The sequence below is a fragment of the Scyliorhinus canicula genome, chromosome 14, assembly GCF_902713615.1.
Source record: "Scyliorhinus canicula chromosome 14, sScyCan1.1, whole genome shotgun sequence".
In the NCBI taxonomy this organism is placed as follows: Eukaryota; Metazoa; Chordata; class Chondrichthyes; order Carcharhiniformes; family Scyliorhinidae; genus Scyliorhinus; species Scyliorhinus canicula.
This window is the reverse complement of record NC_052159.1, coordinates 21393384-21419821: the sequence shown is the minus strand read 5'-3', so window position 1 is coordinate 21419821 and position 26438 is coordinate 21393384. Positions and strand designations below refer to the sequence as shown.

The 26438-nt window shown below is 48.8% G+C and overlaps 1 protein-coding gene across 6 annotated transcripts in view; it reads left to right on the top strand.

The window, feature by feature from the left end:
* The first annotated feature begins 11922 nt into the window (after nucleotides 1-11922).
* Nucleotides 11923-26438, top strand: part of nipa2 (NIPA magnesium transporter 2) — a 72550-nt gene continuing 58034 nt past the window's right edge. For 2 of the 6 annotated variants that reach the window (XM_038818076.1, XM_038818073.1), the window contains exon 1: nucleotides 12681-12703. The gene's annotated coding sequence lies outside the window, so the exon portion shown is untranslated. The other 4 variants (XM_038818075.1, XM_038818072.1, XM_038818077.1 and 1 more) reach the window with 4 other exon arrangements.

Below are 26438 nucleotides of genomic sequence, written 5' to 3'. Positions count from 1 at the left end.
GGGCTACTAGGGACGCAAAGGCCAGAACACCGGCCTCTTTCGCCTCCTGCACTCTCGGCTCCACTGCAACCCCAAACATTGCGAGTCCCCAGCCTGGATTGACCCTGGATCCTACCACCCTCGATACCGTCCTTGCTACATCCTTCCAAAATTCCCCCAGCGCTGGGCACGCCCAGAACATGTGGACATGGTTTGCTGAGCTCCCCGAGCACCTAATACACCTGTCCTCTGTCCCAAAAAACTGGTGCATCCTTGTCCCGGTCATATGAGCCCTATGCAGTACCTTAAACTGTATGAGGCTAAGCCTCGCACACGAAGAGGAGGAGTTCACCCTTTCCAGGGCATCCGCCCACGTCCCATCCTCAATCTCCTCACCCAGCTCCTCCTCCCATTTATCTTTCAGCTCCTCCACCGAGGCCTCGTCTACCTCCTGCATCACTTGGTACACTTCCGAGATCCTCCCCTCTCCAACCCATACCTCCGAGAGCACCCTGTCCTGGACCTCACGCGGCGGCAGCAGGGGGAACCCCGCCACCTGCCGCCTGACAAACGCCCTTACTTGCATGTACCTAAAGGTGTTCCCCGGGTGGAGCCTGAACTTCCCTTCCAGCTCACCCAGGCTCGCAAACTTCCCGTCTATGAACAGGTCCCCCAGCCTCCTGACACCTGCCCTGTGCCAACTCAGGAATCCGCCATCAATTCTCCCCGGAACAAACCGGTGGTTCCCCCGTATCGGGGACCCCATCGAGGCCCCCACCTCCCCCCTGTGCCGCCTCCATTGTACCCAAATCTTTAGGGTAGTTGCCACCACCGGGCTCGTGGTATATTTCGTCGGAGGGAGCGGCAGCGGCGCCGTTGCAGGCGCTTCCAGGCTCGTACCCACACAGGATGCCATCTCCAGCCTCTTCCATGCTGCCCCCTCCCCGTCCATTACCCACTTACGCACCATCAGTGCGTTGGCAGCCCAATAATACCCACAGAGGTTGGGCAATTCCAGCACCCCCCCATCCCTGTCCCCCTCCAAGAACACCCGTCTCACCCTTGGAGTCCCGTGTGAAATCCCCAAATTCCCGGAGAATCCCCATCACCACCGGCATTCCCCCCACTGGGTCCGCCACATACAACAATAGGTCATCCGCATAGAGCGACACTCGGTGCTCCTCCCCACCCCGGACCAGCCCCCTCCAATCCCCCGACTCCCTCAGCGTCATAGCCAGGGGTTCAATTGCCAGCGCAAAATGTAGGGGGGACAGGAGACACCCCTGCCTCGTCCCTCGGTATAGTCGAAAATACTCCGACCTCCTCTTAACACCCGCCGGATCCTGACCATCGCCCCCGGCGCCAGCCCCCCCAACCACCCCCCAACCGCCACTGCTCCCGGCAGGCGCTCCCCTCCCTGGCCCGCCGACACCCTTACACGCACTGCCTAGAGGACCGGACGCCCTTTCCTGGCCCGCCAACATCCTTACCCGCGCTGCCCAGAGGACCGACGACCCCCCCCCCTGCCCGGCCCTCGCCAGCTCCAACTAGGGGTACGGACGCAGCCGCAAGGACCGGATCATCACTCCTGGAGTCACGGACGCCCACAACTCCAACATCTCCAGCGAAGCTCCGCAGGTCGCTAAGGACGTCCAAGGCGCCCGATCGGCTGATCGAGTCTATGTGAACTGTTGATGGACCCTTGTTCTTGCTTGTTCTCTCGTTTTTTTCTCTCAAACCTGTATATAGTTACTGTGTTCTGACTCGACCCTGTACATAGTTGCGGGCCAGTGGGCAGCCACCGTTGAAGAAGTACGATCCAACATCACTAGTCATACTACCAGTCTCTTACCCACTCGAACGGGACACCCCCCTCCCTCTTTGTCCGCATTCCCCGTACACCACCCCCCCCTCCCCCCGGTTCCTTTCTCAACAAGGGGTGAATGTGGTAGTATGACTAGGGTTATTACGGTACCTGGGAATGTGAGCTGCCATTGGTGCAGAGGGCTCGCTGCCCATTGGCCCAGGTATCGTGTTCTCCGCATTCCTATTGGCTAAGAGGAAGGTAGCTCCGCCTACGAGGCGGGGTATAAGAACCTGTGTTCCCCAACAGCCAGGCCATTTCTGTCCGTCTGCTGCCGGGCTCACTTCTTGCCTTTCGTTTCGGACTTCACCTACGTTTCGTGTCCATTGATTGTGCATCAAGGACTACCTGCAGGTCAACAAAACAGGGGAAGTCTCAGCAACGGTGCTCTGGGAGGCGATGAAGGCGGTGGTGAGAGGGGAACTGATCTCAATCTGAGCCCATAGGGACAGAATGGATGGGGCAGAGATGGACAGACTGGTACAGGAGATGATACGGACGGATAGGGAGTATGCAGAGTCCCCGAGGGCAGAGCTACTTGGGCGGAGCTGGGGACGCTATCCACTGGGAAGGCCGTAGAGCAGCTCAGAAAGGCCAGGGGCGCGGTGTATGAATATGGGGAGAAAGCAGAATGCTTGCACAGCAACTTAGGAAGAGGGAGGCGGCCAGGGAAATAGGGACGGTAGTGGACGGGCAGGGAACCGGGTTGGAGACCCGGCAGGACTGAACAGGGTATTCAGGGACTTTTACAGTAAGCTGTATATCTCGGAACCCCCCACGGGGCCGGAGGGGATGAGGCGCTTCTTCGATGGGCTGACCTTCCCAAAGGTGGGCAGGGGGATGGTAGAGGGGCTGGGGCCCCGATTAGAGCTGAAGAAGTAATGGGGGGCCTGAAGGCCATGCAGTCGGGTAAAGCCCCGGGGCCGGACGGGTATCCAGTGGAGTTCTACAAAACGTTCTCGAATAGTGGGGCCAGTGCTGGTTAGGGTGTTTAATGAGGCGAGGGACAATGGGGTGCTACCCCCGACGATGTCGCAAGCCACCATCTCACTGATATTAAAACGGGATAAAGATCCGGAAGCTTGTGGGTCCTATAGGCCAATCTCCCTGATTAATGTGGACGCTAAACTGCTGGCCAAGATCCTGGCGTCCAGAATCGAAGACTGTGTACCGGACGTGATTGTGGAGGACCAAACGGGGTTTGTTTAGGGCAGGCAGCTGGTAGCCAACCTAAGAAGGCTACTCAATGTGATTATGATGCCCCCAGAGGGCAGAGAGGTGGAGGTAGTGGTGGCAATGGATGCCGAAAAGGCTTTTGACCGGGTGGAGTGGGACTATTTATGGGAGGTGCTGGGACGGTTTGGGTTTGGAGAATGCTTTGTGGACTCAGTTAAGCTGCTATATCAGGCCCCGGAGGCTAGTGTAAGGACGAACAGGACGACATCTGAGTATTTTAGACGACACCGCGGGGAGAAGACAGGGATGCTCCATCTCTCCACTGCTGTTTGCGTTGGCCATAGAACCGCTGGCAATTGCTCGGAGAGCAGCAAGGGGATGGAAGGGAATGGTCAGGGGGGGATAGAACACAAGGTCTCGCTCTACGCGGGCGACCTGCTTTTGTATGTGTCAGATCCAGCGGCAGGGATGGACAGGATTATGGAAATCCTAGGGGAGTTTGGCCGGTTTTCGGGCTACAAGTTGAACATGGCAAAAAGCGAGATGTTTGTGGTGCAGGCGAGAGGTCAGGAGAATAGGCTGAGGGAGCTACCGTTTAGGCCGGTTGGGGAAAGTTTTAGGTATTTAGGGATACAAGTGGTGCGTGACTGGGGCAAGATGCATAAGTTGAACTTGTCCAGGCTGGTGGAGCAAATGAGAAGCGAGTTTCGGAGGTGGGATGCACTCCCGCTGTCACTAGCGGGGAGAGTACAGACGGTGAAGATGATGATCCTCCCGAGATTTCTGTTTATTTTTCGGTGTCTCCCTATTTTCATTCCGCGGTCCTTCTTTAAAAGAATCAATAAAATCATCCTGGGATTTGTTTGGGTGGGGAAGTCCCCGCGGGTAAAGAGGGGGATGCTGGAACGGAACCGTAGCGAGGGGGGGGCTGGCATTGCCGAACCTCAGCACCTACCACTGGGCGGCTAACATAGCCATGATAAGGAAATGGATGGTGGGTACGGGGTCGGTTTGGGAGCGGGTGGAGGCTGCTTCATGCAGGGGCACCAGCTTGGCAGCCCTGGTCATGGCTCCCCTGCCGCTCCCGCCGGCCAGACACTGTAGTGGTGGCAGCTTTGCGGATTTGGGGCCATTGGAGGAAGCATGCGGGGGAAGTGGGAGTGTCGGTCTGGTCCCCAATATGTGACAACCACCGATTTGTCCCGGGGAAGATGGATGGCGGGTTTTGAGCGTGGCGGAGGGCGGGGGTGGGAAGAATGGGCGACTTGTTCCTGGAAGGGAGCTTCGCGAACATGAGGGCGCTGGACGAGAAGTTCGGGCTGGCGAGGGGGAATGGCTTTCGGTACTTGCAGGTGCGGGATTTCGTATGTAGAAAGGTCCCGTCCTTTCCACGCCTTCCACCAAGTGGGATCCAGGACAGGGTAATTTCCAGGGTGAAGTAGGAGAGGGGAGAGTCTCAGATATTTATAAGGAGCTTATGGGAGCGGAGGATACAGGGACCGATGAACTGAAACTCAAGTGGCAGGAGGAGCTTGGTGGGGAGTTGGAGGGAGGCGTATGGGCAGACGCTCTGAGGGGGGTAAATGCAACCGCAACATGTGCCAGGCTCAGCCTGATTCAGTTCAAGGTAGTTCACCGGGCCCACATGACGGTGGCCCGGATGAGCAAATTCTTTGGGCTGAAGGACAAGTGTGCTGGATGTGGGGGAGGACCAGCAAACCATGTCCACAAGTTCTGGGCGTGTCCAAAACTCAGGGGATACTGGCAGGGATTTGCGGAAATCATATCCCGGGTGTCATAATATACACACAAGTATATGATGGTGCACAGACAAACATTGATGACACACAGGATGACCAATGAACACACAGAACACAGCAGCCAATCACCAGACAGGACACGGCCACTATAAATCCAGAGGGCACTAGTTTTCCCGCTCTCTTGGGATGCAGCCTCTGAGACAGCCAGAGCCTGTGAGCAACAACTCAAACATCCACCATGTGGTATTAAGATAGTCTGGTCAGGTTAGCCTCAGGTCTCCAGTCAACTCAGCATAGTGTCAACCCACAGTTAAAGTATGTTTAATAGTTAAGAGTTCAATAAAATAGAGTTGCATTTCTCCAAGTGGTGGAAGCCTGTCTCTCTCACTGCTATGGTAAACGCAGTCCTCGCAGACCCAGCATACCCAAGACATCACCGAGTACTGAAAACAAGGGTGGTGATGAGTCCAGAGGTGGCGATTTTTAGGGTGTCGGAGGACCCGGGAGTCCAGGAGGGGATAGAGGCCGACATTGTGGCCTTTGCTTCCCTGATAGCCCGGCGGCGAATACTGTTGGCCTGGAGGGACTCAAAGCCCCCAAAGACCGAAGTATGACTGTTGGACATGGCAAGCTTTCTCGGCTTGGAAAAAATCAAGTTCGCCTTACGAGGATCACTATCGGGGTTCGCCCGGAGGTGGCAACCATTCATCGACTTCTTCGCGGGGAACTAATTGTCAGCAGTGGGGGGGTAGAATCGTGTAGGGTAGGGGGGAAGAATATCTATTTGCGAGAGTGGTACTGTTATTTGCACTCTGTTTTTTGTAAGTGGTATCTGCACACTAATGCATATTGTTACTGTTTACAATGCCAAAAAATACCTCAATAAAATTGTCTGTTTAAAAAAAAAAGAAAGACAGACTATTATTTGAATAGATGTAAATTGAGAGATACTCGGTGAGACCTTGGTGTCCTTGTGCATCAGTCGCTGAAAGTAAGCTTGCAGGTACAGCAGGCAGTGAAGAAGGCAAATGGTATGTTGGCAAATGGTATAGCCAATGGTTAGCAAATGGTATGGCAAATGGTATGGCCTTCATAGGGACAGGATTTGAGTATAGGAATAGGGGGCAGGATTCTCCCAGCCCCACGCCGGGCTGGAGAATCCCCGCAACAACGCCCCGCCGTCCTGAAGCCGGCACGCAATTCTCTGCGCGTTTGGCGCGGCACCGGTCGCGGGCCGCTCTACGCGGCTGGGCTGCCGATTCTCCGGCCCGAATGGGCCGAGCGGCCGCTCTAAAAAGGCAGAGTCCCGCCGGCGCTGTACACACCTGGTCGCAGCTGGCCGGAACTCTGCGCGCAGGGTCGGGGGCGGGGAGGGGACTCCAACCCTGGGGGGGGGGGGGGGGGGGTCTCTGATGGGGCCTGGCCTTCCTACCCCCCCAGCCTCCCTCCCAGACTCCTCCCCTCCACTTCCTCTCGAAAACACCTCACCCAGTATCGGTCCCTTCCCCCAACTTCTCACCCCGGCTAGGCTCATCGAAACCTGTTGTACCAGGCTCTGATGCCCGCAGCCCCTCCCCCTGTCTCACTCCCGTTCACTGGCCGGCTTAAACCAGTCAGTGTGGAGGCCCCCGCCCGGGTCTCCTTCCCCCTTGCCTGGTCCCAAGAAAACCCCTTTAACACACAACATCAGCATAAACACACAAGCCCCAAAGAACCATCATTGCAAAGGAAAGTCCCAACTCTTACCTTGTCCAAATAGACAGCGCCGACTCATTTAGTACACACAACAGCATGCAGTGAAAAGATAAAGCTACATAAAGCTACATACTCTCCCACCAACCCCCTATCCTCAGTACAAGACCAGTCCTCAGTCCCATTTCTCAATTCTGCCACAGCCTTTTGCCTTCGCAAACACCTACGCCGCTTCCACTGTGTCGAAATAAAAGTCTTTGGATTTGTAAGTCCCCCTCAACTTAGCTGGATACATTATGCCGCACCGCACCTTGCTGTTATACAGTGCCGTCTTCACTCGGCCGAAAGCCGCCTGCCTCCTCGCCAACTCCACCATAAAGTCCTGGGATATGCATATACCAACTCCAGCTCACTGCACCTCCCGCTTCTGCTTTGCCTGGCACAGGACCTTCCCCTTCACGTGGTAACTACGGAAACAAACAGTCACTACTCTTGGCGGCTCACTCGCCTTTTGGTATAGGCCTCCATGACCTATGAGCCCGATCCAGTTCATATCAAGAGGGATCTTCCCCCTCCCCCAATAGCTCCGCCAACATCATGGCAAAATACTCCGTCGGCCTCGAGCCTTCCGCCCCTTTGGGCAGACCCACAATCCTCAGATTCTGCCGCCTGGATCTGTTTTCCAGGTCTTCCATTTTGGCTCGCAGACCCTTGTTGGTCTCTATCACCCTCTGCAGCTCCTTCTCCATCGAGGTGAGTTGATCACTGTGTTGCGCTGGTGCCTCTTCCACTTCAGTGTCTCACCTTGCTCCCACACCTCCGCCGCTGCGCTCGATACCGCCGCCCTCACCGGGGTAATCGCCTCCTCCACCAGCACTTTCAATACCATCCCCATCTCCTTCTTCATCGCTTCGATATGCTTTGCGAAGTGGTTTTCAAGTTCCACAGCCATCGTTTGGTCATCCTTTCTGCCATGAACAGTGCGGCCTCACTCGGCTCCCCACCCTCCGCCTTCCCTCCAGTTCCTGAGCTGACCTTTCCACCCACCGGCGGACCTTCATTAGCCCCTTTTTTCACAGCCGTTTTTCTTTGAGATTTGGACATCTCTTTTCTCTGTGCCTTCCTACCCTTGTCAAATCAAAAGTTGCTCCTGGGAAAGGGAAATCAATTCTCGGGCGGGAGCCCTCCAACGTGCGGCTTCCTCCTACCCGCCACCAGAAGTCAAACTTATAAACTTCTAACAGAATTAGACAGGGTAGACTCAGAAAGAATGTTCCAGATGGTGGGGGAGTCCAGAACTAGGGGTCAGAGTTTGAGGATAAGGGATAAACGTTTTAGAACTGAGGTGGGGAGAAATTTCTTCATCCAGAGAGTGGTGAATCTGTGAAATTCGCCACAATGGAAAGTAGTTGAGGCCAAAATATTGGGTAATTTCAAGGAGGAATTAGATATGGGGGGGGGCGGGGGGGGGGGGGGGGGGGGGGGATGCTGGATAAGCGTATTGAATTTGATGATCAGCCATGATCATAATGTACAGTGGAGCAGGCTCGAAGGGCTGAATGACCTCCTCCTGCTTCTGTATTCTATGTGTACAATGCCTGTAAAGTGTGGATCCAAAGACAGAAATAAATACTTTGGTTAATATATTTTGTTTAGGGCGACATGGTGATGCAGTGGTTAGCACTACTGCCTCATGGCACCAAGGACCCGGGTTCGATCCCGGCCCCAGGGGGTCACTATCCTTGTGGAGCTTGCACATTCTCACTCCCACAATCCAAAGTTGTGCAAGGTAGGCGGATTGGCCACGCTATTGGTAAAAAAAAATTAAAAATGAAACAAAAAACATTTTAAAAAATTTGTTCTTGGGATGTGGGCATTGCTGGCCGGGCCGGCATTTGTTGCCCATCCCTAATTGCTCTTGAACTGAGTGGTTATATTTTCAGCATGTCCCAAAGTGCTTTACAACCAGCGAAATATGTTAAAGGTGCTATGTAAGGAAACGTGAAAGCGAATTTGCACCGGGCAAACTCCCCCAGACAATATTGTGAAGATGAGCAGATAATAATAATAATAATAATCGCTCATTGTCACATGTAGGCTTCAATGAAATTACTGTTAAAAGCCCCTAGTCGTCACATTCCAGCACCTGTTCGAGGAATCTGTTTTTACTGGTGCTGTTGGACAGAATGATAATGGCTTGTGCACCAGGGAGAACTCCTCTGCTTTTGAAGGGGTTATGGAGCAAATTCACCGAAGTATACTGGAGTTAAAAGGCTTATGAGAACAGATTGCATAGATTAAGTTTGTATTCCCTTGAGTGTAAAAGATTAAGGAATGGTCTAATGGAGTTATTTAAATTGATTAAAAGATTTGATAGTGGAGACTGAAGAAAAGGCCTTATAAATTATTAAGGTGTGATTTCAGGAAATACCTCTGCAGATAAAAAGTCTGCAGGGGCTGGTTCAGCAGGGGCTGGTTTAGCTCACTGGGCTAAATCGCTGGCTTTGAAAGCAGACCAAGCAGGCCAGCAGCACAGTTCGATTCCTGTACCAGCCTCCCCAGACAGGTGCCGGAATGTGGCGACTAGGGGCTTTTCACAGTAACTTCATTGAAATTGAAGCCTACTCGTGACAATAAGCGATTTTCATTTTCATTTTTCATTTTTCAAATTTGAAACTCTCTCGCTGTTGGGGCTGATCGAAAATTTCAAAATGTAGATTCATAGATTTTTGTTGGATAATGTATTAAAGGATATGGAGCCATGGCAGGGGATGGAGTTGAGACACTGATCAATCAAAATCTAATCAATCAAAATCTGAATGAGAGAACAGGTTCAAGGGGCAGAATGGCCTATTCCTGTTCTGATGCAGCAACTTGTTCACGAATGTTCGGTGAGAAACAATAAAACTTTGGCCCAAGATGACTTTTCATCAGATCAACATCACTTTGATCTGAAATTTTGGGGGGCAATTCTCCCGATCAGAGAAAAGTGCTCCCACCGGTGGGAAAACCGGAGTGATTCTGGTGATGTGTTTTCACAAAAACCAAGAAACAGAAGGGATAAGTCGGGGGTGGAACAGATAAAAATGAAGGATGGGTAGAAAATGGCGGTGCAGTTAATGCAACTCTCCAGATTGGAGACTGACAGTGGGAAGCATCACCAACACGGTCAGCAATACAAGAAAATGTTGGGGGAGGATCTTGAATAGGATTGGAACAAAGAGTAGCTACATCTATTCTATAAAAAGACACCATAGTTTGGAAGATAAATAGGTTCCCATAGCAACACTTTTATCCGGAGAAACCATTTTGAGTTGAAAATAAGTTCAGGCATGCCAAGGGGAATGGTGGGATTTGTTTGCTCATCCTGATGTGAAAGCAAGGTGCACAATATGTCAATATGCATTGTAAGAAGATAATTGTATAGCATTTTAACTTATCAAAGGCCATTGGAACAATGAATCACAAATAAACGTATTAGAAGATAAATGTTGGAGCTGGCCAGTTTGGCACAGACTCTTTTATTTGCCTACGGAGACTATGCATTTCCAGCATTTACTTTAGCAGCCTCCTTCTGACATGAGAACCAGAGCACAGATATAATATTTCTGTTTGAACACAGCGTGTTGCTCTATTGGTGCACAAGTGGTGGAATCAGATTCAATACAGTCACACTTTAAAAATGATGTGGAGATGCCGGCGTTGGACTGGGGTGAGCACAGTAAGAAGTCTTACAACACCAGGTTAAAGTCCAATGGGTTTGTTTCAAACACGAGCTTTCGGAGCGCAGCTCCTTCCTCAGGTGAATGGAGAGGTATGTTCCAGAAACATTTATATAGACAAAGTCAGAGATGCTGGACAATGCTTGGAATGCGAGCATTTGCAAGTAATCAAATCATTACAGATCCAGGGAGAGGGATAATCACAGGTTAAAGAGGTGTGAATTGTCTCAAGCCAGAACAGTTGGTAGGATTTTGCAAGTCCAGGCCAGATGGTGGGGGGTGAATGTAATGCGACATGAATCCAAGATCCCTGTTGAGGCCGCACTCATGCGTGCGGAACTTAGCTATAAGTTTTTGCTCGGCAATTCTGCGTTGTCGCGTGTCCTGAAGACCGCCTTGGAGAACGCTTACCCGGAGATCAGAGGCTGAATGCCCTTGACTGCTGAATTGTTCTCCGACTGGAAGGGAACATTCCTGCCTGGTGATTGTCGCACGATGCCCGTTCATTCGTTGTCGACAACGCAGCATTGCCGAGCAAAAACTTATAGTTAAGTTCCGCACGCATGAGTGCGGCCTCAACAGGGATCTTGGATTCAAGTCGCAATACATTCACCCACCATCTTGCCTGGACTTGCAAAATCTTACCAACTGTTCTGGTTTGAGACAATTCACACCTCTTTAACCTGTGATTATCCCTCTCCCTGGATCTGTAATGATTTGATTACCTGCAAATGCTCGCATTCCAAGCATTGTCCAGCATCTCTGACTTTGTCTATATAAATGTTTCTGGAACATACCTCTCCATTCACCTGAGGAAGGAGCAGTGCTCCGAAAGCTCGCGTTTGAAACAAACCTGTTGGACTTTAACCTGGTGTTGTAAGACTTCTTACTGTACACACTTTAAAAAGTAATTGGATGAATACGTGATGCAGACAAGTTGCTGGGCTCTGATAATAATAATCTTTATTAGTGTCACAAATAGGTTTACATTAATACTGCAACAAAGTTACTGTGAAAAATCCTTAGTCGCCACATTCTGCTGCCTGTTCGGGTACACAGAGGGAGAATTCAGAATGTCCAATTCACCTAACAAGCATGTCTTTCAGGACTTTGCTGGGCTGGACAGTGACGGTTTCATCCCACAGTCCAAAGATGTGCAAGATTATGTTATGGGGTTTGGGGGGAATGGGCCTAGGTAGGTTGCTCTTTAAGAGGGTTGGTGCAGCCAGGATGCGCCAATTGGCCCCTTCCGGCTCTGCAGGGATTCTATGATCCGCAGCAGCCCTGACCCACACTTTGGTCAGCTCCAGGCCCCAAGTGGTGACAGAAAGGAGGGGAAGTGGCACCTGGGCGGAGTGGCCTCCCGAGCGGTAGGTGGCGCGGTAGCAGGAGGAGTGGCCTCCCGAGCTGCAGGAAGAGTGGCGTCCCGAGCGGTAGGTGGCGCGGTAGCAGAAGGAGTGGCCTCCCGAGCGGTAGGTGGCGCGGTAGCAGGAGGAGTGGCCTCCCGAACTGCAGGAAGAGTGGCCTCCCGAACTGCAGGAAGAGTGGCCTCCCGAGCGGAAGGTGGCGCGGTAGCAAGAGGAGTGGCCTCCCGAGCAGCAGGAAGAGTGGCCTCCCGAGCAGCAGGAAGAGTGGCCTCCCGAGCGGTAGGTGGCGAGGTAGCAGGAGGAGTGGACTCCCGAGCGGTAGGTGGCGCGGTAGCAGGAGGAGTGGCCTCCCGAGCGGTAGGTGGCGCGGTGGCAGGAGGAGTGCCTGCGGCCGGCCTAGTCTGATGCGGTTGTGTTGTCGGTTGGAGGAGGAGAAGAGAGAGAAGATGAGGGGGAGCGGGGCGGCGGGCAGCACCGGAAGGGACAAGCGGTGAGTTGTACCTGGGGTTGGGGATGGAAATTAAGCGGCTGGCGGTCGGGCCCTTCGATTCGGAGGGCCGTGAGGAAAGAATGTCATTGGGCTTGGAGGCAGCGACTCCAACAGGCCCTGTGGTCCGCCCGGAGTTTTCACCCTCCTCCCCGGGAGGCAGCATCACTTTGGGTGTGTGTGTGTGTGTGTGGGTGTGGGGTGGGGGGGGAGATAAACAGCGACCCCGCCCCCACCCCCACCCCCGGAGGAGAGGGGACCAGTGTCGCCGCATTTCCACTAACCCAGCCGTGAGGAATGGGCCCCCAGCTACACCCTCCCTTCATCCCTCAGTAACCTTGAATCCCAGCTCGGCCCGTCTCGATCGTCCTCCTCGAGCCCCTCAGAAAGCTTCTTGCTTATTCCGCCCACACGTCCCCGGCCGGCAAACTCCTCCGGCAAACTTGCCCGCCCTCTCCTATTTTACCCGTCCGTACCAGTTGAGTGAAAAGTTCCCCCTTCCTTCCTTCCTCTTGTCGCTCTTCATTTTCAAATCATGTCTGAGGCGACAAAAGAACCCGACCTTGCAAAAGCACATTTTATTTTCGTTGTGTGAAGGGAATGCAGCTCAGCTGAAGTAAAGGTCAGCAGTTTGGCAGTGCATTTGGGCATTCCCGGTAAGCAATCGGTTTTATAAGTTTTTCATTTTGGAGAAACACTTCCTCAACCTGTATAGTTTTATTGCCTCTTACAGATGCATTTTGGCTGAATGCGCATGTAGTTAACATTTGTTTTTGCCGACTCCATGGAGGCGAGGTGTGTTGCCGGGGGGGGGGGGGGGGTTTGTTCCAGGAAATTTATTATGTGTGTGTGTGGAATAAGGAAGCTCTGGCATTTAAATTGGTTTCTGAATTCTGTTTTGCATGGTGGACGTCTGCTGTCATTTCCTCAGCGCAGGCAACATAATAGTTAAAAATGTGAACGGTGGAGGCAGTTGCATTTTTTTGAACGCAGTTCACAAGATAATACTGTTTAAAATGTGTATTTTTTATCAATATGCCGTGTTGTATAAAAAGGTTAAGTGGCTGTTATTTACGTCTTTATTTCACTTTTGTTTTGACCCCAATTTTCCTAAATTTGTTGCAGCACTGAAGGAAGCCATTCGGCCCATCACTTCTGCACTGGCTCTCCAATTCCCACCTTCCTTTTTGATTTGATTTATTATTGTCACATGTATTAGTATACAGTGAAAAGTTGTTTCTTGCATGCTGTACAAACAATGCATAGGGAAGGAAGGAGAGACTGCAGAATATAATATAATGAAGTTTTAGAAGCAGAGAACGAGAGTAAAAGATAGTATTAGAGGGTATGCTGGGCACGGCTTGTAAGAACCCCGTAACCCTGCATGTTTGTCATTTTCAGATAACTACCTAATTCCCTTTTGAATGCCTTGATTGAATCTGCCTCCACCCCACACCCTGGCACTGTTAACCATTTGCTGCCTGAAAATATTTTGCGTCATGGCGCCGTTGCTTCTTTTGCCAATGAGCTTAAATCTGTGTCCTTTTGTTCTCGATCTTTTCAGGAGGGGGAACAGTTTCTCCCTACCTATTCTGTCCAGACCCCTCATGATTTATGGCATAGTAATAGATGTCACTTGTAGGAAAGAGGTCACCATCTCAGACTAAAGGGACGATCCTTTAAAACGGAGATGAGGAGGAATTTCTTCAGCCAGAGAGTGGTGAATCTATGGAACTCTTTACCGCAGAAGGCTGTGGAGGCCAAATCACTGAGTGTTTTAAAGAGAGAGATAGATAGGTTCTTGATTAATAAGGGGATCAGGAGTTATGTGGGGAAAGGCAGGAGAATGGGGATGAGAAAAATATCAGCCATGATTGAATGGCGGAGCAGACTCGATGGGCCGAGTGGCCTAATTCTTCTGCTCCTATGTCTTATGGTCTTTGAATACTGCTATAAATGTTCCTGCCTTTCCTTCTCCCAACGGAAACAGCCCTAACTTTAATTGAATTTCCTCATCCCTGGAACCAGTCTCGTGAATCATTTCTGCAATCTAATGTCTTTGCATCTTTACTGAAGTGCGAGCCCAGTACTGGATTCAATACACATTGAGGCCGAACCAATATCTCAAGCAAGTTCACCTCCTTGCTCTTGCATTCTATGCCCATGTTGATAATGCCTGGGACACTCTATGCTTTGACCACTCTATCTGTCCTGTCACATTCATTGGCTTCTGCACATATGCACCCAGGCCACTCTGCTCCTGCACCCCCTTTAGAATTACCTTTTTATTTTAAATGCTTCCATGTTCGGACAAGCAGTCAATCCAGGGTTGCACTGTTGGGGTGGTGGTGCCATAATGTGTGGTAGGGGTTATGACAACTGGCAGTGCTGGTTAGGTTTGTTAGTCCAGCTCTCAGATTTTGATACAGACATTGTTTAGGAGAACGTAGGCGATTTGTGCTGCACTTCTGCACCCACCCTGACTAAAAATGGTGCTTTAACTTTCAATTCTATTTCGCAAGTAGAAACTTTTTATATTCTGTTGTGAAAATAAGAATCCTGTGACATCTATTACTTTGCCATAAATAAATCTTCCTTGTAATGTAGTTCTGTCACCATCATGGGGGAGGTGGCAGTCATTATTTGATGTAGTGCACATTGGGAATGAAAATAACATTTTAAATAAATTTAGAGTGCTCAATTTTTTTCCAAATAAGGAGCAAAAGGGTATGGCAGCACAGTGGTTAGCACAGTTGCTTCACAGCGCCAGGGACCCGGGTTTGATTCCCGGCTTGGGAAACTGTTTGTGAGGAGTCTGCACATTCTCCCTGTGTCTGCGTGGGTTTCCTCCGGGCACTCCGGTTTCTTCCCACATGTCCTGAAAGATGTGCTTGGTGGATGAATTGGCCATTCTGAATTCTCCCTCTCTGTACCCGAACTGGTGCCGGAGTTTGGCGATTAGGGGCTTTTCACAGTAACTTCATTGCAGTGTTAATGTAAGCCTACTTGTGACACAAAGATTATTATTGTAATCTTTATTAGTGGCCAATCCACCTAACCTGCACATCTTTGGATGCTGACACGGGGAGAATGGGGAAACACCACACAGACAGTGACTCGGGGCCGGGGTCGAACTCAGGTCCTCTTTTCTGTAGGCAGCAGTGCTAACCACTGTGCCACAGTTCCACCCGCAAAATAACATTGTAGTTGGCTTTTGCTCTGGAGTTGTTGCAAAATTGTGTGGCTTTCTGAAATGTGTCTCGTTTGGACGTGTAAGTTCTGATGTATGACTCAAAATTCTAAAGAACCTTTTGGTGCAGCCATAGATTGGGAAACAAGCAAGTTGTTGCTGTAGGTGGTGAACAAAATGCTGCATTACAGCAACTCTTGATTCATGGTGCCAAGGTCTTAATTTATCTATCCAATCCAAATGATCCTTAAATTTGAGCATTGCAGCATCAAAGTGTCTCTTTGAAAGTTCCAAGTTGTTGCCTTTGGTCCTGTCTTTGGAAGACCATTCCATACATTCATTGCTATGCATGAAGCATTTCTGAATTTAAAAACTAGTTGGAGGGTGTGTCCCGTTGTCTTGCGCTCTGAATTTAGTTTTAAGTAAAATACTTTTTCTGTTCTCTTAACAAAATATGTGCCTCTTTAAAGATAGTTTCTTTGATGCATCTTCAGTCTTTCATTATAGTTCTGATGCTTGAATTGAGCCTTCATGGCTGTTTTCTGCATGGCTTAAGCAATTGAGTGTCTAGAACACACACAAAATAGTGCAGAAGTGGAAATCTGAAATAAAAGCAGATAAAGTGGAAACACTCAGCAGGTCTGGCAGCATCTGTGGCGAGAGAAGCAGAGTTCACATTTCGCATCTATGATCTTTCGTCAAAACTGTGTCTATCTGAGTGTTTTGGCAACCAGAGCTAGATGAAATATTTATATTGCTGTCTGACTAGAACATTACACATTTTAACTGCAACGTCCTGTGACATATTTTGTTAATTACCACTCTGCATTGGTCAGATTGTTTAGAATCTGCTAAGACTTTGTGGTCTCGGTCAGTTATATCCTTAGCTATTTTAACACCTTGTTTGTGCAGAACAACAATAGCTATTGTTCAAAAATACTTAATTGGCCATGCATCCCTTTCAGGGGTGCTGAATGTGTTGAAGGTGCCACGTAACTGCCAGTTTATTTTTCTTATTTCTCTTGAGGGATTTGAGCTGTCTTGAGTGCAATTTCTTTAAGTCTGAAATTTTGGTGATTGTGTTATTTGCATTGCTTAATTAAAATGTTTGTGCAAAATAACCTGGAATTATCAGTAGGTTGTAGAATGCTGCAATTTTTCGTGACATGATGAGGTTCAGACTTGAGCAGGATTTTATGAATTGACAAAAAACTGAATCTACTGTATTATGTGGACATAAATGTAGAATAGAAAGCTTAGTGCGAGACCATAATTCTGTAAACAGTTCAGAAACAAGAACAGAAAGCAAGACAAAGCTTGAATGATTTATGATCATTCCCTGAACCCTGAAGGTTGATTATACTCTTTAATTCTCTCTTCAGCGTCTTTTATTTTGAATATATACACGTATCATGTTTAGGTACTGAAGTTAATATCTTGGGGCTGGAGTTGGGAAATATCATGGGACATCTTTAACCTGTCCCTACTCCACTCCGAGGTCCCCACCTGCTTCAAGAAGACCACCATCATACCGGTACCAAAGAAGAACCAGGCAACGTGCCTCAGCGACTACCGTCCGGTGGCCCTGACTTCAGTCGTAATGAAGTGCTTCGAGAGGTTGATCATGATGCGCATCACCTCCATACTCCCAGAACGCCTTGATCCACTTCAATTCGCACACCGCTGCAACCGGTCCACATCAGACGCTATTTCCCTGACCCTACACTCATCCCTAGAGCATCTCGAAAACAAGGACTCCTACATCAGACTCCTATTTATTGACTACAGCTCTGCCTTTAACACCATAATCCCAGCCAACCTCAATACAAAGCCCCAAAACCTAGGACTTGGCTCTCCACTCTGCAACTGGATTCTCGATTTTCTGTCCAACAGACCACAATCAGTAAGAATGAACACCAACACCTCCTCCACAATAGTCCTCAATACCGGGCCTCGCAAGGCTGCGTACTTAGCCCCCTGCTCTACTCCCTGTACACACATGACTGTGTGGCAAAACTTGGTTCCAAATCCATCCAGGGGTTTGCTGACGATACGACCATAGTGGGCCGGATCTCAAATAACGACGAGTCAGAAAACGGGAGGGAGATAGAGAACCTAGTGGAGAGGTGTAATGACAGCAATCACTCCCTCGATGCCGGCAAAACTGAAGAGCTGGTCGTTGACTTCAGGAAACAAAGTACTGTACACACCCCTGTCAGCATCAACGGGGCCGAGGTGGAGATGGTTAGCAGTTTCAAATTCCTTGGGGTGCACATCTCCAAAAATCTGTCCTGGTCCACTCACGTCGACACTATCACCAAGAAAGCACAACCGCGCCCATACTTCCTCAGGAAACTAAGGAAATTCGGCATGTCCACATTAACCCTTGCCAACTTTTACAGATGCACCATAGAAAGCATCCTATCGGGCTGCATCACAGCCTGGTATGGCAACTCGGCCCTGCACCGCAAGAAACTTCAGAGAGTCGTGAATAACGCCCAGTCCATCACAAGAAACTGCCTCCCATCCATTAACTTCATCTACCCCTCCTGCTGTCTGGGGAAAGCGGGCAGCATAATCAAAGATCCCTCCCACCCGGCTTACTCACTCTTCCAACTTCTTCCATCGGGCTGGAGATACAGAAGTCTGAACACGCATGAACAGACTCAAAAACAGCTTCTTTCCCGCTGTCACCAGACTCCTAAATGACCCTCTTATTGACTGACCTCATTAACATTACACACTGTATGCTTCATCCGATGCCAGTGTTTACGTAGTTACATTGTATATCTTGTGTTGCCTATTATGTATTTTCTTTTATTCCCTTTTCTTCCCAAGTACTTAATGATCTGTTGAGCTGCTCGCAGAAAAATACTTTTCACTGTACCTCTGTACACGTGACAATAAACAAATCCAATCCAAAAAAAAACTACGACTATGACGAAATTATTTGTTGGAGTGAGGGACCCAAAGAACTGCCAGATATTTTCAGTATGGTAATATTTTTAATTGGTTCCTTTTGATGTGACTACACCAGTGTAGTTGCAAAGATTGAGCTTTGTGCCAAAATGGCACAGTTAACGTTTTACCCCAAAAGCTAATAGCAGTGCTTGTCAGTAGATGTACAAGGAACATGACCGTAAATATTTATTAAAGAATAATACTTTGCAACAAGTATCAAATGAACAGTACAATTTGAGGGAGAATTACAGATGCACCAATGTACACAGTTCCTAATAGAAAATGAGGAAAATATATGACACTGTGGAAGATATGTCAACAAATATATATAAGTGTAAAGTAAGTTCTTTTAATAAGATGTATGTTTGTCCACTATGTAAACTGACCCCATATTTAGTGGTTAATGAAGATACAACTTGTGCCTCAGGTTTTGAGGTAAATCTTACTTCAACCCTTCAAAGAACAAAGAAAAGTACAGCACAGGAACAGGCCCTTTGGCCCTCCAAGCCTTCGCCGACCAAGCTGCCCGTCTAAACTAAAATCTTCTGCACTTCTGGGATCCGTATCCCTCTATTCCCATCCTATTCATGTATTTGTCAAGATGTGCCTTCAATATCACTATCATCCCTGTTTCCACCATCTCCTCCGGCAGCGGGTTCCAGGCACCCACTATTCTCTGTGTAAAAAAACTTGCTTCATACATCTCATCTAAACCTTGTCCCTCGCACCTTAAACCTAGTTATTGACCCCTCTACCCTGGGGAAAAGCCTCTGACTATCCATTCTCTCTATGCCCCTCATAATTTTGTAGCCTCTATCAGGTCGCCCCTCAACCTCCGTCGTTCCAGTGAGAACAAACCAAGTTAATTCAACCTCTCCTCATAGCTTATGCCCTCCATACCAGGCAACATTCTGGTAAATGTCTTCTGCACCCTCTCTAAAGCCTCCACATCCTTCTGATAGTGTGGCGACCGGAATTGAACACTATACTCTAAGTGTGGCCTAACTAAGGTTCTGTACAGCTGCAACATGACTTGCCAATTTTTATACTCAATGCCCCGGCCAATGAAGGCAAGCTTGCCATATGCCTTCTTGACTACCTTCTCCACTTGTGTTGCTCCTTTCAGTGACCTGTGGACCTGTGCACCTAGATATCTCTGACTGTCAATACTCTTGAGTGTTCTACCATTCACTATATTCCCTACCTGTATTCGACCTTCCAAAATGCATTACTTCACATTTGTCTGGAGTAAACTCCATCTGCCATCTCTCCGCCCAAGTCTCCAAACGATCTAAATCCTGCTGTATCCTCTGACAGTCCTCATCGCTTTCCGCAATTCCACCAACCTTTGTGTCGTCCGCAAACTTACTAATCAGACCAGTTATTTTTTCCTCCCAATCATTTATATATGCTATGAACATGCAGACTCCGCACAGACAGTGACACCCGGCCGGGAGTGGAACCCGGATCCCTAGCGTTGTGAAGCAACAGTGCTAACCACTATTCTACCATGCTACACCTCAAATTGCCTGCTCTTTTCTGTAAAGTTTCACGCTTTACATCTCTGCTCTCCTCGTAGGAGTCTATGCCAAATCTTGAGTAGCGTTTTGATATAAATGATTATTGTTGGAACGAGTAGCCACCACAAGTAATAGTAGGATTCCTGAGCAGGGCAGGGCATAGGGAATGTCAATTATGTTCTTCTAAAATTTTCTGCCGACTTCCAGTGGCAGCGAGGTGGCTCCCGCCTGGGTGCTTGGTTTTTGGTCCTTTCTGCTTCATTTATGTGCAATTTATTTGGAGGAAATTGGTATAATTTTTTTTTAAAATTTAGAGTACCCAATTAATTTTATTTACCAATTAAGGCGCAATTTAGCGTGGCCAATCCACATACACTGCACATTTTTGGGGTGTGGGGGTGAAACCCACGCAAACACGGGGAGAATGTGAAAACTCCACACCGACAGTGACCCAGAGACGGGATTGAAGCTGGGACCTCGGTGCTGTGATGCAGCAAAGCTAACCACTGTGCCACCGTGCTGCCCTCGAAATTGGTATAATTTGATTAAATAAGGCCCTCTCGTTCATGTAATGTCTGGGAACATGGTGGTGGCTTCTGCTGAGATTGTGGACACTCAGTGTATGACTGTTAGGGCACTTGAGAGTTACAAGTTAGCCAGGAAGGACCTAAAGGGAGAGTTAAGAAGAGCGAGGAGAGGACACGAAAAGTCGTTGGCGGATAGGATCAAGGAAAACCCTAAGGCTTTCTATAGGTATACCAGGAACAAAAGAATGACTAGAGTAAGATTAGGGCCAATCAAGGATAGTAGTGGAAAGTTGTGTGTGGAATCAGAGGAGATAGGGGAAGCGTTAAATGGATATTTCTCGTCAGTGTTTACACTGGAGAAAGACAATGTTGTCGAGGAGAACACTCCGGTTCAGTCGACCAGGCTAGATGGAATTGAGGTTCAAAAGGAGGAGGTGTTAGCAATTTTGGAAAATGTCAAAATAGATACGTCCCCTGGGCCAGATGGGATTTATCCTAGGATTCTCTGGGAAGCCAGGGAGGAGATTGCAGAGCCTTTGTCCTTGATCTTTATGTCGTCTTTGTCGACAGGAATAGTGCCGGAAGACTGGAGGATAGCAAATGTTGTCCCCTTGTTCAAGAAGGGGAGTAGAGACAACCCTGGTAATTATAGACCTGTGAGCCTTACTTCGGTTGTGGGTAAAATGTTGGAAAAGGTTATAAGAGATAGGGTTTATAATCATCTTGAAAAGAACAAGTTGATTAGCGATAGTCAACACGGTTTTGTGAAGGGTAGGTCATGCCTCGCAAACCTTATTGAGTTTTTTGAGAAGGTGACCAAACAGGTGGATCAGGGTAAAGCTGTTGATGTGGTGTATATGGATTTCAGTAAGGCGTTTGATAAGGTTCCCCACGGTAGGCTATTGCAGAAAATAAGGAAGTATGGAATTGAAGGTGATTTAGCGGTTTCGATCAGTAATTGGCTAGCTGAAAGAAGACAGAGGGTGGTGGTTGATGGCAAATGTTCATCCTGGAGTTCAGTTACTAGTGGTGTACCGCAAGGATCTGTTTTGGGGCCACTGCTGTTTGTCATTTTTATAAATGACCTGGAAGAGGGTGTAGAAGGATGGGTTAGTAAATTTGCAGATGACACGAAGGTCGGTGGAGTTGTGGATAGTGCTGAAGGATGTTGTAGGAAACAGAGGGACATAGATAAGCTGCAGAGCTGGGCTGAGAGGTGGCAGATGGAGTTTAATGCGGAAAAGTGTGAGGTGGTTCACTTTGGAAGGAGTAACAGGAATGCAGAGTACTGGGCGAATGGCAAGATTCTTGGTAGTGTAGATGAACAGAGAGATCTCGGCATCCAGGTACATAAATCCCTGAAAGTTGCCACCCAGGTTAATAGGGCTGTTAAGAAGGCATATGGTGTGCTAGCCTTTATGAGCAGGGGGATTGAGTTTCGGAACCACAAGGTCATGCTGCAGCTGTGCATAACTCTGGTGCGGCCGCACCTGGAGTACTGCGTGCAGTTCTGGTCACCACATTATAGGAAGGATGTGGAAGCTTTGGAAAGGGTTCAGAGGAGATTTACTAGGATGTTGCCTGTTATGGAGGGAAGGTCTTACGAGGAAAGGCTCAGGGAATTGAGGTTGTTTTCGTTAGAGAGGAGAAGGCTGAGAGGTGACTTAATAGAGACATATAAGATAGTCAGAGGGTTAGATAGGGTGGACAGTGAGAGTCTTTTTCCTCGGGTGGTGATGACCAACACGAGCGGACATAGCTTTAAATTGAGGGGTGATAGATATAGGACAGATATCAGAGGCAGTTTCTTTACTCAGAGAGTAGTCGGGGTGTGGAACGCCCTGCCTGCAACAGTAGTAGACTCGCCAACTTTAAGGGCATTTAAGTGGTCACTGGATAGACATATGGATGAAAATGGAATAGTGTAGGTCAGATAGGCTTCAGATGGTTTCACAGGTCGGCGCAACATCGAGGGCCGAAGGGCCCGTACTGCGCTGTAGTGTTCTATGTTCTATGAAGTTGGTTAGCTTCCTGACTGACAAACTGAAGAAGCAACGACAGGAGGTCACTGAGGATCTGGAGAAAGCAATGGTGGGGGCTTTGGCATCAATTTGGGAAAAATAGGACAAGATTAGCTGGTGGGTAGAGGTACATTGGGTGACGATACAGAAGGTTCAGGAGGCACTCTCTTGATTGCAGTGATCGGATAGCCTCCTTGGAGGCAGAGGAGCTAAAGACCAAGGTTGACGATCTGGAGAACTGTTCTAGATCGCAAAATCTAAGGATCGTCGGGCTACCAGAGGGCCTGGAATACTCCAACTCTATGGACTATATGTCCAAGTTGTTCGGAAAATTGGCGAGGGAGGGAGTCTTCTCGACCCCTCCTGAGTTGGATCGTAGATCGCTGAGGGAGAAGCCAAGATTGAGGCAGCCACCTCTGGTGATCATAGTCGGGTTTCATCGATAACTGATAAGGAACACGTCCTGAGGTGGGTGAAGGATGATCAGGGCTGTAGTGGGGTGGTGCAGTGATAACAATCTCTCCCTCAATGTCAGCAAAACTAAAGAGCTGGTCATTGACTTCAGGAAGCAGAGTACTGTACACACCCCTGTCAGCATCAACGGGGCCGAGGTGGAGATGGTTAGCAGTTTCAAATTCCTAGGGGTGCACATCTCCAAAAATCAGTCCTGGTCCACCCACGTCGACGCTACCACCAAGAAAGCACAACAGCCCCTATACTTCCTCAGGAAACTAAGGAAATTCGGCATGTTCACATTAACCCTTACCAACTTTTACAGATGCACTAAAGAAAGCATCCTATCGGGCTGCATCACAGCCGGGTATGGCAACTGCTCGGCCCGGGATCGCAAGAAACTTCAGAGAGTCGTGAATACTGCCCAGTCCATCACAAGAACCTGCCTCCCATCCATTGACTCCATCTACACCTCCTGCTGCCTGGGGAAAGTGGGCAACATAATCAAAGATCCCTCCCACCCGGCTTACTCGCTCTTCCAACTTCTTCCATTGGGCAGGAGATACAGAAGTCTGAGAACACGCACAAACAGACTCAAAAACAGCTTCTTCCCCACTGTCACCAGACTCCTAAATGACCCTCTTATTGACTGACCTCATTAATAATAATAATAATCAATTATTGTTGCAAGTAGGCTTCAATGAAGTTACTGTGAAAAGCCCCTAGTCGCCACATTCCAGCGCCTGTTCGGGGAGGCTGGTATGGGAATTGAACCCGCGCTGCTGGCCTTGTTCTGCATTACAAATCAGCTGTTTAGCCCACTGTGCTAAACCAGCACCCTGTGTGCTTCATCCAATGCCAGTGCTTATGTAGTTACATTGTATATCTTGTGTTGCCCTATTATGTATTTTCTTTTATTCCCTTTTCTTCTCATGTACTTAATGATCTGTTGAGCTGCTCGCAGAAAAATGCTTTTCACTGTACCTCGGTACACGTAACAATAAACAAATCCAATCCTGTAAATGGGAGGACCATGCCATCATAATATACCATGATTTTGGGGCAGATGTGGTGAGAAGGAGTGCAAGGTTACTAAGGTCAAGGCTGCGCTGTACAAAAGCAACATGAGGTTTGATGTGGTGTATGTAACCGGCTCGTCTTTGGGTAACTTTTGAGGACAGACTATTATTTTGATGCGCCGAGGATGCGAATGAGTTTGTCGGGAACCACGGACTGAGGGCGAATTAAAGTGTTTGAAGATTATGGAGTTTGTTGTTTGTGCATTGTTAACTACGTCTGTATTTGTATCTTGTGGGGGATTTTTGTAATATGGGGGAGGGCTTGCGGTTGTATCTGGGCTTGTTGGTGGGTGTTAGTTCCAGGCGAAGTTGGGATTTGTATATTGTACTGTCGTGTTTTATTTGTGGGGAGGGGGACTGGGTGTTGTTTTTCTTCTAGGGCTCTGCATTGAAGTTTGGATGCTGGGGGACGAGGAGAGTTGTTGATCGTTGGTTGATATGTTGTCGTGTTGACTTTGTTTTTTTACCCTGTGTGAGGGCCACATTGCAAGCAGTATAGCTAGTTAATGGGAGCAGAGAAAGTCTACAGTTTGTTACCGTGGGTTTTTCTTTTGATTTTTTTAAGGTAATGAGCTTTTTGTTTCTGCTTTGTTTGGGCTTGGGGTCAGGTGGGGCTTTTGTACTTCTGTTGGTTGTTTGGTCTTCAGGGTGGGATTGGGAGGGAGGGGGAGACTGCTGACGGTGATTCCTTTACTTTGGGACTGGCTTTATGGGAAATGTGCTGGCCAGCTTGAGCGGGCCTGCAGCTGGCGCGGGTTGATGCACTGCTGGATTGTCTCACAGGGTGGATATGGCTAATCCTGGTTTGGGGGGGGAAGGGCCAGAGACCCCAGATCCGGTTGATAACCTGGAATGTGAGGGTTTAAATGGCCCAGTAAAAAGGCCCCGGGTGTTTGCGCACTTGAGAAGTTTGAAGGCGGATGTGGTATTTTTACAGGAGACCCATTTAACATTGAGGAGCAAAAGAGATTGTGGAGGGAATGGGGCAGGCACACCACTCAGGTTTTGATTGTAGGGCAGGGACGGGTGGGGCGGCGCGGTGTTGATTAATAAGGTGGCTTTTTCTGTGGGCAATATATTGGCTGACTCAGGTGGGAAGCACGTAATAGTCAGTGGGTCGTTGTTGGGCATGCCGGTAAGCATATGCACTGAACTGGGATGACATTGCATTCAACAAGGTGCTGGCGTCTGTCCCAGATCTTGATTCTCATCAGTTAATAATAGGGGTAGATTTTAATTCTGACTTGGATCCTAAACTGGATAGGTCGAGTTGCAAGTCTCGGGAGTCCATCAGGGGTGGCGAAGGAGTTATTGATGTTCATTGCACGGTGGGGGGAGGAGAGGGCGGGACAGACTCATTAAGTTTCTGAGGAATACGGGATTTTTTGGGGGGTCTACTCCCAAACAGATTCTTTGTGGTCTATAGGTCTCTTGCTGGGAAGAGCGGGGTTGGGTTATTCACCGATTGTTATATCAAATTATGCTCTGCGTTTTGTGGACCTGATGTTGGAGCCGGATCGCTCTGAGTCCCCTGTGGAGGTCTAGATAAGAGTTTTTGAGAGAGGGTATCCTCTGGCATTGTGGATTATGTTCAGTTCAACAGGAACCAGACAGTCTCGCTGCCATGCTCTGGAAGGCCCTAAAGATGGTGGTTAAGGGGGGGATAATCTCTTTTAAGGTGCATAGGGATAAATCTGGCAAGGTGGAGAGGCAGAGGCTGGTGAATTTCATTCTTGAGGTGGACCAACAATACTTGATCGCCCCGTTGCCGGACTTATTGGTGGACAGAAAGAGGTTGCAATTGGAGTTTGAGTTGTTGATAACATGTAAGGCGGTGACCCAGCTGCATCGCTCGAGGGGGAGTTACTATGAATATGGGGAGATGGCCAGTCGTCTGTTGGCTCACCAGCTGAGGTGGCAGGCAGCTTCATGGGAGATAGTGCAGGTCAGGGACTTGGGTGGCGGGATAGTTTCTTCCCCAGAGAAGGTGAATGACGTTTTTGAGGCCTTCTATCATGGGTTGTTCGAGTCAGAACCTCCAGTTGGGGTCTCGTGAGACAATTTTGGAATGGGTTGTCGTTCCCGGAGGTGGAGCAGGAGAGAAGGCGGAAGTTGGAGACGCCAATTGGGCTGTAGGAGATAATGAGTTGTATTCGGTTGATGCAGACGGGCAAAGCACTGGGACCGAATGGGTTCCCAATTGCATTTTATAAACAGTTGGTTGGTCAGTTGGTCCCACTTCTGCTCGATATGTTTAATGATTGTGTCCCGGGGATGTGGTGAATGCCTGTAAGCAATATCATAGATGGATGGTGTGCAACCTCCAGTCAGTAGGTGGTGGCACAGACACACCATGCGGTTGCAAGACTGTGGTCATGTGACCAGGGACTCCCATATAAGTGGAAACCCCATCCAGCCATCAAGATATGGTTGTAGGAGATGGTAGTAAGACATACAGGTGAATAGTCATGCTAGGTGTAGTTGCAGAGGAGTACAAAGAAACTCCATGATAACTTGCTCTGTAACAGATCGCTATCTTATCAAGTGCAATTCAATAAAGATCCTGGTTTGGACAAGTCAAGGTGTTTGGTGGAGTCATTTGCAAGGCAAACACAATAGGAGGGTGTTGCTGGCCATGCT